This window comes from Ambystoma mexicanum, chromosome 13, assembly GCF_040938575.1.
Source record: "Ambystoma mexicanum isolate Mex_15411 chromosome 13, UKY_AmexF1_1, whole genome shotgun sequence".
Lineage (NCBI taxonomy): Eukaryota > Metazoa > Chordata > Amphibia > Caudata > Ambystomatidae > Ambystoma > Ambystoma mexicanum.
The window spans coordinates 555,351,416-555,360,229 of NC_090938.1; positions in this window are offsets into that span (position 1 = coordinate 555,351,416).

Consider the following 8,814-nt stretch of genomic DNA (forward strand, 5'->3'; position numbering starts at 1 on the left):
TGGCATCTCAGGACCTCTGCCCTATTCCCAATTGACTGCTCGTATTCTTGTCTAATTTTACAAAGTTGTAGCTTGATATGTTTGTATGTGTGTGCACATGCATGTTCCCTGCTTTGCCTGGGGGTTGAGATGGAATAGTCAAGCAAGAGAAGATGCCTTGTTGTTGTCACTTCTGCCAAGCAAGAGGTTCTATTCACTTGAATATATATGTGCTTCTACAATACATATTTCTCCACCAGTCAACTCTACACACACGATATCCCACACACCTCTATGCCCACCCCTATGCATTCCCCATGTGTTAGTGTTCATTCCACAATGTGAATCATTTGGGAGGGGCTGAGATCTCAACGTGCTTCCTGATAACAAAATGGATTCTGTTGTTTCCATTCGCTATGACTGTGTTGGTGTTTGATGCATGTTATATTATGTCTAGTGGGCACACACTGTTTGCCTCTTGCAGACACACATTCTCAGGGTATTGATATAGGCACTAAAGATATGCCCAAATTCATCATTGAATGGCACCAGGGCTGTGGCCTTACTTTGTGTGCACCACAGGGGCAGATTTTCACGTAAAGTATGTTTGCACCAGCTGATTGCGTTCAGCCTCTCCCTGTGCCCTTTGGCCAACCAAGGGCAAGGGTGGTGCCCGAGGCTGAGGGTGATGTCCCACCTGCATATCAACTGATATATATCATGCATTGTTGCTACATTGTGCAATAAACATGCTGCAACAGTGATTTTACAGACTACTGGTGGGACATATAGCAATACCCCACCAGAGCTGCCTAGGCAGGGGAAACATGACTTAAGCACCCCGAATGTGCGTTCTACTATGCCCCTTGTGGCCACATGTACTGCATTATTTCTTACCTCAGCTGGTCTGGCAGGATTCCTGTATGGCATCATCATGATCTGTGACAGCAGGTAAGCACTGTGTTATGAAAATGTTTTCATGGTTATTATTGGCACTTATTGTAATGGTCTGTTGTTCAGTGTGTGACGTGCATGCATGCATGCATGTGCCTGCCAGTTCATACTCACCAATGACCCAGGTGTTGCCATACTTTCCCGATTCCATGGACCGGTAGAGTGGTGACTGACAGTAAATGTAGCTGTCATGCATGCTGCCAGGGAAATTGGCATTGACTTGCATGATCACTCCATTTGCATCACAGATGACCTGCATGTTGATGGAATGCCAGTGTTTGCGATTGGGTTATATGTGCCCCATCATTCAGGGAGCCGTAGCGCAACGTGTGTACAGTCGATGGCTCCAAGTACACGTGGAAATTGTGCAACCGTATAGAAATCATGGCACATTCTCTGCCTTTCCGCCAGTGTTCTCAGCATATATATGTGCCTACAAAGAAAATCATGTGATGTCATGAAGGCCAAGACCTGGTGAAGATAGCAGGATTGTGTGTCCTGTGGTATTTTATTTATTTATATATTGTTCAGTTGCATATACACAAGTGTTTCAAGGCACAACCATGAAAGGAGGGGAGACAGGGGAAAACCGAAAGATGGTCTGCAAGGCATGGTACATTCAGATTGTGCAAGTGCGCAGAAAGGTGTGGGAGAGGGGAAGGGGTGACAAGTGCAGAGGTGGGGGTCCAAGTGCACCCAGTCCGTCAGAAACTGGGGTAGGTGCTGAGAGATGCCACTCTCATGGGTCATAGACAAAGTGCAGTAACGATGAGGCAAGTGCAAGGCCCGGAGGCAAGTGCGAGAGGACTGACAGGGTGCCAGGGACCTGTGAGACTCTGAGGTACACCAGGCGGCCTGTCAGCAGGCTGTGCGGAAAAGGAGGCAGACAGCGATAAAGCGGAAATAGAGGTTAGCAGAGTAGAGGGAGAGAGAAGGAAGAGGAGAAGAGGAATCTCTTAAGAAGCTTCCGGAAATTAAGGAGATCCGGCTCAAGACGGAAAGTGGCAGGGAGGCTATTCCAGAGGGAGGTACCTGCAGAGGATAAAGATCTACCCCCCAAATCTCTGCTTGAAGAACCAGCTCACTCGCAGAAGGTTGGAGGTAGATGAGTGGGGGGCCTGGGAATGACAATATTTAGGTAGGCATTGTTGCAGATAGGTAGGTCCCCGGCTCAAAAAAGCCTTTTGGACAATGCAGAGGGTCTTGAAATTGATCCTTGCAGCCACGGGGAGTGAGTGCAGGGATTTCAGCACCGGAGATAGGCGGTCCCTGGGCTTGAAGCCAAGATTAAGTCTTGCGGTTCTGTTCCGGATGAGTTGCAGAGTGTGCAGAGCAGAAGCAGGGAGGTTGAGAAAGAGGCTGTTGCAGTAGTCCAGCCTTGAAAGAACCAGGGCACAGGAGACAGTGAGCCACTGGGGGAAGGTGAGAAAAGGAAGAGTACCTCTGAGGAGGTGCAGCTGTTAGATGGTCTTTTTAGAGATGTCTGAAATGTGAGTGGAGAAGGAGAGAGAGTGGAGTGGAAGTTGACCCCAAGGTTTTTTGACTTTCAGGTGGGTGTGGGCACAGGACCAAGGGAGGTCGGCCAGAGCCAGAGTGGGAAAGCAGGAGCAAGAGTCCCACTGTGAATGATCACAGTCTTATTGGCGTTGAGGCAGAGGTCGTTTGCAGCACACCATGACTGAATTGCAGACAGACAGTCGATATGAGCGAGGTAGAGGAGGTGGCTGAGGGTAGCCTGAAGGAGAGTTGTGTGTCATCTGCATAACACTGGAAATTAGAGATGAAAGTGACAATCACACGTGCCAAGGCAGCAATGTAGACATTGAAGAACCAGGGGTATAGGTTAGAACCCTGTGGAACGCCATTGGTTGAAAGAGTAATAGTAGAGAGAAAGGACCCAAGTTCCACCTGAATGGGCAGTCGCAAAGGAAGGAGGTTAAACACGCCAGAGCCTGAGCTCTGATGTCACAGAGACGTGTGATCAGGAAGTTGTGGTTTACCATGTCAAAGGTAGAGGAGAGGTCAAGAAGAATGAGTACAGAGGGAGTGTTAGTATCAAGATTTGAGAGTAGGTCTTCACAGGTGCTCAGAAGAGCAATTTCTGTGCCTCTGGATGCTGTAAAGCCAGACTGATGGTCGTGGAAGCAACCAGCAGATTAATTGTGAAGGGTAAAATGAGAGATACCCAGCTTCTCCAGGAGTTTGCCCAGGAAAGGAGTGATAGAGATTGGGTGGTAGTTTGCCGGAATGGAGGGGTCTGCAGAGGGTTTTGTCAGCAGAGGGTGCACAAGGGAGTGCTTAAGTGAAGTTGGGAAAAATCCAGTGGCAAAAGAGAGATTGCAGAGATCAGCCAAGGCTGGAGCAAAAGAGTCAATGTTGTCCTTAATGGTTTTGGAGGGGCAGGGGTCCACCTGTTTGGATGAAGCCTTCATAGACTGGACTTGTCTGGCGACCTCATCAGGTGTGATGGAGTGAGAAAAGAGAGGAGAAGTGGTGAAGGGGCCAAGGGAGGCTCCAGAGGGGTTGGTGTATGATGTGGTGTGGAAATGAGAGAGAAAAGGATGTCTTGGATTTTTGCGGTGAAGTGTGCAGCCAGGGACGAGCAAAGGTCCTGGGTGGATGTGACAGAAGAGGAGGCTGCTGCAGAATTGGCCAGTTTCTTACAGACTTTGAAAAGTTTGGCTGTGTTGTTTGATGCCGAGGAAATGCGGGTTTGAATAAGGACTCTTTTCTTGGAGTGGATGCAGAGTCAATATTGCCTTTGGAGGAGGCAGCAGGCCAATTTGTTAGAGGATCCCCTCAACGAATTCCATTTCCGCTCAGCTGCTCTACACTTGCATTTGAGGGCAGCCAGATGCGAGCCGTGCTAAGAGTTTCACTTTTTGGAAGGCTTCAGTCAGTCCCTCATGACATGGGCAAGAGTATCAAGAGTGTTAGAGATAGAGAGATTGAAGTTAGTGAGTGTTGTGTCAGGGTGGGAGTCAGCCACAGGAGTAGGAGGCAGAGAGTAGGTGGAGGCAAAGTCAGCTGCTCTCACTCTTTTCATGGGTACGGGGACTTTGAAACCGACTGGCCACGCTGGGTGTGCTGATGCAAGAGGGAAAGAGAGATTTAAGTGAGAAGAGAGAAGAGAGTGGTCCGTCCAAGAGAGAGATGTAGGTAGAAGGATAGAGAGGGGAATGTCAGTAGAGATGAAAGCAACCAAAGTGTGGCCCGCTGTATGCGTGGAGCCAGAGGGTAAGATAGAGAGGGAGAGAGAATTGCATAGGTTGTGGAAAGTTCCTGAGGAGTCAGGAGAGTCCAGATGGATGTTGAGATCACCCAGCAGGAGGAGTTGGAAGGAGGAAGAAAGTAGAGAGGAGGCCAGGTCAGCCCATTCCGAGAGAAAGAGAGTGGACTGTCCTGGTGGCTGATAGAAGGTGGCCAGAAGGAGAGAAGATTTAGGAGAGAGCGAGAGCCTGCAGACTAGGCACTCGAAGGAGGAGTAGGCCTGAATAGAGATGATGGACACAGGTATCCATTCTGGGAAAATGAGCGCCACTCCCCCACCTGTCCTCTTGGGCCTGGACGCAGAGAGGATCTTGTATCCTTCAGGGAGGAGTGTGTCAAAGCCTGTGGCAGAGCTGTCCTTGAACCATGTCTCCTTGATGGCGAGCACATCAAGATCCATGAGTTTGAGGAGGTTGCTGTTACGCTCACCTGGTTCCCACAGGGGTGTCGATCGGACCCAGACAGCTGTGGTCTCCACCAACGTGATGCGTAGTGCCGAGATGACTGTCTGGACTGGCCCACCTAATCTCGTCTGCTTGATCCGTAGAAGTATTCTCCTGCAAGTGGAGAAAGGGATTTAGCCACCCATGGATATGAGTGATAGCCCCCTCCCACTGTTCTCGTTCTCCCTTCTTATCACCTCCGATATCCCCTTTTACGAACCTCACCTTATGTTTTTAAATGATGAGCTCTCCATCCTGCGTGGATTGCAGGGGTGCGTTGATGCCAGTTACTTCACTGGTTTGAAGGCGTGGGAGAGTTCCGGAGAGTATTGACTCTGAGGTTCCTGGCAAGGTTCGGTAAGTATCATGTTCATAGAGTTCAATATGTCCGATGATTCACTCTTGTTCCCCCCTTCCTTCCTTGTCTTGCAACTAAGATCATGAGAAGATACCCCTCGTGGCAGTTACTGGCGCCAGGTAAGAGTCTGTATTACCCGACGCCGTCCGATAAATGTTGCCGGTGTTTAACGCGTTGTTTCTCTCCCTTTGCAGGTGCGGCACATGAAGATGTGGAGAGTTATAGAATAATGCCTCCGGTGGTAATCAGGTAAGTCTATGATGATAAGTGTTTTATTTGTTGGTTTTCTCGGCTCACCTTGTTGTTTTCTTTTGTCCTTCAGGTGCCGGAGTTCGGCGAAGAAATGATGGAGGCGGCGCCAAATCTAAAGATGCTGCGAGGACTGGTGAGTATGGCACGGCGCTGCAGCTGGAGATGTGACGCGTACAGAAATGATGTTCTTTCCAGGTCCGGAGGCGAGATGGATCCGAAATCAGGTGAGGAATTCGAAATAGTTTGTTTTCTAATCTTGTCCTTTTCTTTCCTCTTGGTTTTAGGAGCTCCAAATTTGAGGCGGGCGTGGCAGAAAACTGGATGCAGACTGCAGGCACGGTGAGCGTTACGCTGCTGGATGCAGAATAACGCGGAGCGTGTGCTGTTGTTCGGAAGTGGTTTAAATAGCCTCCAAAGTAGTTCCAGGTAAGAAGTTCCCTAGAACCACGCCCGAGTAAAAAATAGTCCCTGTAGAAAAATAGTCCCATCCAGGCCTCACGTTGGATTGGACTCACTAGCACCATGGTCTGCATCAGGTAAGTAAAGTCTATGAGCCTGGTGCCTATGGCGCCAGGACTGATTTCCATGATGAGCCTGGCGCCTAAGGCGCCAGGACTGAACCCAAACAGCCCCCAGCCGGGGCTGTTGGGGTTTTAATAAGTATCTGGATGCCTGCTCCCGAAGCTGATGGGCTTGGTCCTGATGCCCGGGGGTAGGCATCATGACAGCTGCAGATGTCAGACGAGTGTTTGACAGCAGAACGAGAGTTTCAGCATGGCAATATGGAGCAGTTTGCCATCTTTGAAGTACTTCTGCGGGGGAGGGGGAGCGCAGGGAATGGTAGTCCCCCCCCCCCCCGAGGGTGGCAAGAGAGCCAGGGGCATAGTGGAGGGTGGCATAGGAGCCAAGCCCGACAAGGGAGCCGGGACTGTGAGGAAAGGCAAGGGAGCATGTGCAGAGGAGGAAGTAGACATGGGCAAGGGATCCTGTGCAGAGGAGGAGGTATTCACAGCAAGCAAGGGAGCCTGTGCAGAGGATGAGGAGGGCACAGCCGGCAAGGGAGCCTGTCCAGAGGCAACAGTAAGGTTTGGGAGGGGAGGGAGCAGCCTGTCAAAGAGAAGAAGGTTGGGGTGAGGGCCTTGAGCCATGATGGTTCCATTCCGATAGACATTAATGATGACCCTGGAAATGGTGAAGAGGTCAAGGAGAACCTCCCAGTGTGTGCTACCATTAATGGGAGAAGAGGCGATGGGAGAGAGAAAGTCGACCATGTACTGAGTCCATAGGTCGGGTGAGGTAACTACAAAGAGGATGTGAGTGAGAGTCTCTCTGTCGGAAGCTGTGACATAGGTGTATGCAATAGGAAGGCCTGGGTTGGAGCCCAGTATGGCCTTCTTAAGTTTCTTCCGGCCAGATTAAGTGATAGGAGAGGGATGGGAAATAGAGAAGCCACTAGAGAAGATAGGAGGGATAGATGGCGACCTAGTTAGCTGCAGTGGTGAGGACACTAACCAGGCTGATGTACTGAGGCACAAGGAGGGGGTTGGAGGAGGTGGGGTGGGGTAAACCACAAGGGGTAGGGGAGAGAGGGGAGAGCGGGCAGACACTGAATACAAGGTAGGACGTACAGGACGTTAATGCAGGATGTACTCACAGTAAACACGTTTATCAAAAAGGTAATGGGTTACAGTTGTGCATCCAGCAAAAAATGGTTTTAGAATGGTAACAGCAAGTACACAGCCCAGTTCGATCTTAGCTAAGCAGAAATAAAATACAATGAAGCATGTGCACACAGCCCAGTTCGATTTTAGCTTAAGCGGGAATAAAAACAATGCAGCCTGTGCACACAGCCCAGTTCAATTTTAGGTAAGGAAGATTAACATACAATGCAGCATGTGCACACAGCCCAGTTTGATTTTTCAGAAGGTATTGTGAGCAGAGTCAAGGTGAGACGTAGTGAATTGTGGAAGGTGTGGAGGATAGAAGTTCACGTATGGTTGTGGAGGCTGACCTACGGGGAAGTTGAAAGATTGTCCCCTGGTATTCAGTGGACCCGGGAGGTTGTGTTGCACCGCCTCCATATGATCATGTTGGTTAGGAGGTGGTGCCAACTATGGCAGTGGTGCGCTGGAAGGAGCCTGTGGCACCTTTTCAATGGGGAGGTTAGGGACTAGGCCCGGATCGTGGGTAATGCTAGGGTTGCTCCACTCTCTGATAAGGTCTAGTATGACATGGAGTGGGAACCGGTACCTGTCATACAACTGGTCGTCACGCATCACAAACAGAGTGATGTGTGTAGTAAAATTCGGAGGCTTGGACACCCTCCTCTTCCTTCTGTGCCCATGTACAATGGCTCCCGCTATTGCAGCATTCATTGTGGTTGGGCAATGTTAGTATGGTGTTCATTTCGTGCTTTATACGCATTGGATCCTTTGCGTGTTGAACTTTATGCCTGCTGTCATGTGGTGGTTGGAACAGAGGGTTTACGTGTGACTTTCCCCAACTTAAGGTTGCATGTTGGAATCCATGAATTTGGTTGGGTTTGTGGTGGATTGAGTGTGCCATTGCTTTGTGTCTCCCGTCCCACTCCACATAATTCCTCATTTTGCGTGGAAAATGAGGTATATGCATATTCCGCTCCCTATTTTTATCCCTGCACAGGCCCCACCCACGCTCTCCGAGGAGTCTTGCGCAATGCGCTCCACTGCACACAGAGATGTGCCATAAAAGTGCAGCAAAGTTGAGTCCATGAATCGACAAAGAGGGGGTATTGCGCGCAGAATGGCATGCAAAGTCCCTATTTAACCAGCAAAGTATTCCATGAATCAGGCCCTTAGCCATAAGACTCCATGAAGAATAACTCAAGAGTGTCCCCAGTGGCAATAGAAAACAGGAAACACATTAATATTAGCTAAAACCTCAATAAATAGGATGTACATCTATTGCAAACGCACTCCCATCTCACATTACCCCTAATTGGAGAACTCTGGCCATTCATTAGAAGCAAACACATATAGGACACCTGCCATACTCCCTAAATGCACACATAGACACGCAACACCACAAAAGGCCAAGTACAAAGGAAATGGCCATCCTCATGTCCTGAGAATGAGGGATGGTAAAATGTAATTGAAGGAATAATGTTCTATGGGCCTCTCTCCCACTACTCTATGTCTGCCTCATATCCTGACGACCTGTCAAGTGTCCAAGGTTGGTTAGCAATGTGCCAAACCTATCGAAATCCTTAGAGACATGCCGCCATCAAGTAGTATACCACCCAACCCCTTGCCGTGAACATGATGTAGTTTAACCGCTATCAACGTAGATGTGGTTCCAGATAGAGCCATAAGATACTTGTAACACATTAAAATGTTTAACCCTGATGGAATATATATGTAGCCAAACCCACTAACCTATCCCTGTTCTCCGTAGGTTTTGTAAACATGATTTAATGTCATGACGTCATTGATGACAAGTTTGTAGAACCTAAGCAATTATTTTTGATTATTGTGCTGAGAGCAGTGAGACTTGAATGCTTGTATGCTGTTGCGGTTTTGT